Source organism: Rhinolophus ferrumequinum, chromosome 2, assembly GCF_004115265.2.
Source record: "Rhinolophus ferrumequinum isolate MPI-CBG mRhiFer1 chromosome 2, mRhiFer1_v1.p, whole genome shotgun sequence".
NCBI classification, from domain to species: domain Eukaryota; kingdom Metazoa; phylum Chordata; class Mammalia; order Chiroptera; family Rhinolophidae; genus Rhinolophus; species Rhinolophus ferrumequinum.
In genome coordinates this window covers 18,879,267-18,885,987 of record NC_046285.1, presented here as the reverse complement: position 1 = coordinate 18,885,987, position 6,721 = coordinate 18,879,267, and positions in this window count along the sequence as shown.

Here is a 6,721-nt window from a genome sequence, read left to right as displayed (position 1 = left end):
CAGGGGGTGAGGAGGCAGAGCTACGAGACACAGGAAGGTCACCTAAGCAGAGGAAGAGGAGACGAACATGAGGCAGGATCCCATCCAGGACAACCATTAGTTGCCCCAGTGGACCCCCTATCCACAGAAATGAGTACGACATTTCATCTATGCTGAGAAACAAATCTTTAGGTCACTAGTGGATAAGTGCCTCCACTAACAGGGACTGAACTTGATGCATCTTCCAGGAGAACGTCAAATTCTCGATGGAGGCCTTTCTATGTAAATGATCCTGAGAAAATTGCCTTACTTTTCTGTATCCTTAGTTTCCTCAACTATAAAATAGAACAATAATAAGAATGCCTACTTATAGAGTTATTGTGAGAAAGAATATGATGAGATATGCAAAGAGCTGAGAAAAATTGTTGACACATAATCTTCAATAAATTAAAGCAATGTAAATTTGATTAATAGCAACTTGAGTGAAACATTTTCACCAACAATTAATTATTCTTGTGTAATTTCTGGTTCCTATGTTTTTCCAAATGACCATCAAATAGAGGAATTAAACAGAAATAGTAGCTTTGTGTTTGTTCCTGCTTATTTACCACTTCAAATCTCTTAAGCCTCATCTTTGACTGCAGAATCTAGCTACTGTGTTTCCCTAAAAATAAGACCTAACCAGAAAATAAGCGCTAGCATGATTGCTCAGGATGACATCCTCTGAACATAAGCCCTAATGTGTCTTTTGGAGCAACAATTAATATAAGACCCAATCTTATTTTTGGGGAAACATGGTACTTTTCTTTTGGTTGTGATTTGACAGTGCCTTGATGTAAGCCCATGCCCTGTAAAATACTACTTTCTTGTCTTATGCCACAAAATGTGAAGACCATAGGAATCTGAGCAACACTCTCACATCCACAACTCAGAAGGTGGCGGAGAGAGTGGAAAATAATTATTGATCACAGGAATGAAAACCAGTGCTTCCCCGTTCCTCCCTCAGATGGGCATCACAGGAAAAAATATTTTAGAAAGGGCCCCAGAAACTGCTGAGGGATTCAAGACTAATCATGAGTTGCCTACCCAATTGTTTGATTTCCCACATTTCCTATTTCACCACCAGCCCTCCCACCCAGCCACTCTGCTTCTCCCTTTTCCTCTCTCGAATCAACCTCCAAATAAACTCTAGACAAGGAAGCTGGCCTTAAACAGAAGAGAATCTGAACTAAGACAAGCTGCTAATCCTTTGCTTAGGTAACTGAAATAACTTATCATGCAAATTCTAATGTTAATTTCTACCTTACACTTGTCTAAACATTAGTTGTAATGATGTGTTTAACTGTTTCCGATAGCAGTGTTTTGCTCTCAGGCAAATTTTGACATTCTTAAATTTGGAGATGTCATTTTCAATGGGCACTGGTAATCTTTCAAAACAGTATATATACTTTGTTGAACATTATTTTCTTCCCACACATTCTTAGAAATAGGAAACCACCTCAAAATATTTGCAATCTCATAAGGAAGCCAAGACCAGGTCACAGCTGCATGACCTCAAAAATAGCTCCAGATGTGCCTCAGTTGCCTGCCAATAGACAATCAAGAAAGATTGCCAACAGAGGTGACACCAAGGAGTTAGCAATGGGCCCCGATGCTTTGAGGAGAACATATATTCAGACTTTGGCATCTGGTTCCTACTTTTGCCAAATATGCCTTGTTTGTATCCACAGCTGTTAAATGTGTTTGCTGAAAAGGGATAGACTAGGGAGAAGAAAGAGATTGGCAAGAGATATGCCAGCTACTGTGGGAGGAAGTGTCAAGCCAACATGCAATTTACTCACAGATAATTATTTGCTTTAGAAATCTGGTATCATTTATTAGAATAACTGTGGTATGTGGTGAGCATGAACCTTATGTTATAGTAGTCATCTTTCCATCTCATTGTAAATACAGAATTTATCATTGTGTGGAACTAATTAACACTTAAAGAGCAAATATATCTTCATTTACCTCAAATAATATAAACTGACTGTTTAGATTGAATTATTAAAGTCAAAGATTTATGTAATTATCTAATCACACATGATTTGGGGCTTTTTCAAACATACTAGCAAATAAACTATCTTTCTTGGGATACTCTATAACTATATGAAATTGTTAGCCATTGAAAAGTGGTTGAATAATATATGTAATATTTAAATCTCTACAAGTATGCATGTTTATTCCTACACTATGCTCTATTTCTATAGCAGAAATGTATTTTAAAATATTTTAAAAGTAGAAGATTCATGTAACTTATTAGAATAATTGGCAATTATACATTAGAATAATTGGCATGATGCATATTTACAGAATTCACATTTTTTCTCATATTAAAATAATTTAGAAAGTTAGTATAATTTGTCATGAAAATATGGAGTACATAAGTTTGAAAATGTCTTCAGACAAGTCATATTACTACTCATTTATTATTAGTTTCAAAAAACCACTGATGTTTTGTATCAAAGGACAACATAACGTTAAGCACAGTTGTATAATTTGCATAATATGTACAGCACGATAACAATTGTAAAGTTTAGTTTATCTACTAGAAGTCAATTTTCACTTTTCATTTCAGACCAATGACTATTGACTAAACTTCAAGAGTACTTCTTCTTACTCTGACTCCTCCATTATTTTACATTGCACATATTGTATACTTTAAGGTTTTATAATGTCCTATCTCCAGTATCCAAGTCCACTTAGAGTGTCCTGCTAAACTTACAAAATCACAGAAGTGAATACATTAATTTATGAATCATTGTCTTTTTCTCCTTTTATTTTTTTAATGACTTGGCTGTGGGGATTAAAGCATTAGGGAGATTTTTACAGTTAAAAAAGCAATGTTGGAGATTCAAAAACTTTTCCAACTTAGAAAATAGGCCTAAATTCTGTATTCTCAGAATCATACTCTTCTGCCCTAAACCTTATGACCTTCTTATTCCAAAAGTTGTTTCAAAAAGAGAGATGGGAATTCACTTTGCTCATGATAAAGGGAGAATCCTGCTGTTCTTGTGATTAAATAAAAAAGTGGTAATTTTCCTATTTCTTTGTGATTATAGTATTTCTAATGATCATAGGAGAGTTTCTCCCACACTAGTGACAAAAACACTAATGACAAGGACTCTGGTAATAGAAAGAGAATTTGTCCATGTTCTTTTTTAGAAGTAATACATAACTAAGAAGTATAACTTGACATTCTATTTCAGTATATTCTAAAGGAATGATCGATCCCATGGATAAGTTTATTTGGGGTACCTGGTTTAATATTGACCAACCTGTATAATTAAAAAAAATTGACCAGGGCATGATTTCTTGTTTGTAATAGTTATTGTTGAAGTCAATATGGTGCCAGGACCAGCCAGTAAGACCATGTTTATTGTCTCCTAGTCTATCTACCCCTTTGTGTATGTATAATAATTGGCCTAACATGCCAAATAATATTTTAGCTCAGAATGGTTGATTTTCTAAAATCTGATTAATGTTAATAAAGGATATGTATATTGATTAAGTAAAGTTTTCTCTTCCTAACACTTCCAAAACAAAAACTAAAAGGTTGTTACCTGCTGTCTGAAAACTCACTAAATGTGAGATTTTAGACAACTTCTTTGTGTCTATAAAATAATTATTAGTATATTTTTTTTACATTTAATTCACTTCAAAATATGATGGATTTTACATCATATTTTATATTTCTAAATGTGTGGGAGTTTTGATTTTATAATTTATATTTTGTAAATATTTTGTCAACAGTAATGAAATTATTTGATCTTGGGTAAAAAAAATACAGAATAAAATGTCTATTTAGATAGCACTAAACTAGTTACTTTTCTTGTTACACTTTTTAAAGAGAAAACCAGGCCATATATATATGTGTGTGTGAGTGTGTGTGTGTAGCATATATATCAGTAAATGATACACACACATATATATGTATATGTGCATGTGTGCACATATGCATACATGTGTGTATGCATATATGCAAGTGACAGGGAATACACACCAGTGAATTAATTTACTTTTCAGTTATTTTTGGTAAGATCTAGTCTCTATCTTCCTAAGAAAAAATATATACTTGAGCGACTATGAATTTTAGAAGTAAACAATGTTCTAGCTGGGACCCCTACCACTGTTTGCTATGCAGCACTCGTTGTTAGGACCATAAATCCAGGCATATAGTATTAAGGACAGGGTCAGAGCTGTCTGATTTGAAGCATATAAAGTCTTAACTGCCACAGATAATGTCAACCCAAATTATTATTTCCATTTCAACACAGATTATAGGACAGGAAGATATAAATGGAAATTAAAAAATAAATTCAGCACATATTTCAGAAAGCAACTTTTCATGTGGAGAATAATAAGTGCTTAGAAGAGCCTGCAGGCAAAGTTGTTGAGGCAAAAAGCAGAAATGTCATTCAAGAAACAATTAGATGCCATCCTTGGGGAAATGGAGTACTAAAAAGGATATGCCTTGATGGACCAAATGACCTTTATTCTCTTTCCAAAAATCTCTCATGTTCTTATAATTCTAATCGAGAAATATTTCAGCAATTTGGCCTCTAGCAATGTCAATTCTTACTTGAATTATTCACCTCACCAGTTCACTGCTGAGGAAGAACCTTTTTCATAGTGCTACAAAGATTGCATATTGACCAGATGTAATTCCCAAAGCGTTGTTCATAGGCATTTTATTCAAAAGGATGCCTTAGGTCTGATACTATAAAGTGCTTGATTGTATTATAGAAGAATTCTCTTTTTAAATCCATTGTGATTGCAAACTGGCCCAAATTGGAGAAGAGGGGTTTAGTTAACTTCATTGATTATACAAGGCATGAGGATTATTTAAAATATTTTCTTGGCAAAAATGATTTCAGCATATAGTTGGTTCTTGAGGAATGTAGCCAATATAAAGCTGTTAGTTTCTTAATTGTTTTGGATATGTTAATAGATTATCTCTAGATGTTGACTTTACCACAACAGAATATTATGGAAATAAAAATTTTAAAAATAAGGATCTTAAATTACAGTTTAAGAAGGTAAATTATAGTTGATCTAAAAACACATGCATTCAATAACTGCACACTTTAGAAAGCTAGCAATTGATACTGAATAAATGTAAAATGCAAAATTTACCTGGTGCATTTGAGTAAATTTGGGGAAATCAGCTTGTATCTACAGGCTTTTGATTTTTCAATACATTTAGCTGAACACAGAATTCTTGAGAACCCAGGGATATTGTGAAAAAATATGTTTCCATATTATATTCTTAAAGTGATATTCAGTGAGTGAAAGAAAAAGAAAATATTTCTGTCATCTAAATGTACTCTTAGCATTCCCTCTGTGTACCACAAATTAGAACTCAGTGGTGAACTGAGTGTCAAGAGCGTATTTTCAGAAGCTAATGGAAGGTCACGTAAATTGGAAAGTTCAAAGCAAAAGAAACTAGAGGCTTGAAAAATGCCCGTATGTTTATGTGTTTTTAAAACAAATAAATATTTTATGAATTGTATCCAAAGATGAAAGTTAAATCAATTATATTCAAAAATACATATGTTCACTACAGTGCAAATTATTTTTATAATACATGAAATCTGCTAATAATGTGTAAATGATACTGTTGTAAAGTACTCTAACAAAGCATTATACTAATAGAGTAAATTATAAAATTTACAAATCAGTCTGTGGTAGAGAGATAAAAGGTGAAAATATTATGTTAATTAATATGTTTTGTGGACTAAATCTTATAACCTTTTAAATTATACAACCATAGGTAAAATAAGAGTTCAAACTGAACTTTCAATTGATGGAAAGTATAATTCCCATCTAGAAAATAAAATTTTAACACAATGTTGAATGTATAGAGAATAATGTTATGACATATATTTCAAACAGAACAAAAACATTAAATCAAATAATTTTCATACCATGCCTAACCAAATAAGAACTTCTGTAACAAAAGTAGCAAACAGTTAATTACTACTCTGTTGTCCATAATAATGATGTCAATTAAACTAGTGTTTTATTAGTTTATGACATTTTAAGAAATCTCTTATAAATATGAAATACTTATTAAAATTATTTAATCAATAGTCTATAAAATTGCCTTTTACTCATTTACTTTAGCTAAAATTGGCAGTTGGTCATTCTTTAATGGTCTTTTTTGATATTTGAAAATAGCTGGAAGTTATTCAGAGCTCTTCATTCTGAGCAATGTAGAAGATCATTCTGGGCAATCAATCCACTCTGTTCAATAACACTCTATGGTTACAATGTAATGGGAGCAATTTTATATGACTGGAGTGTAAGCACTAACATCAATATTTGTTTAAACTGATGCTTTTTGCCTAACACGGAGTATGTTCTTTTTGTCACAGAATTTACCATATAAAATTTCCATCCAATCAGTAATCAGTATTTCATTTTGTTTTTGTTCTTATTTAACCTCTTACCTCATTAACTTTTTCAAGTGATGGGTTATTCCAGAAACATTGAAATTTATAAGTTATTATTAAAGAAAACTGAATCTTAATAAATTAAATTTTGATTTTATTCTATCTCTAAGGGATTAACAAAAATTATACATTTTAAAATATGGAAAAACATTATTCTATTTCATTAATTAAACAGCGGTGACATTAGATCTGGAATTCTAAAATTTGGAGATTTAAAAAAAAAATTTTTCCAAGACATTTTTCTTCCC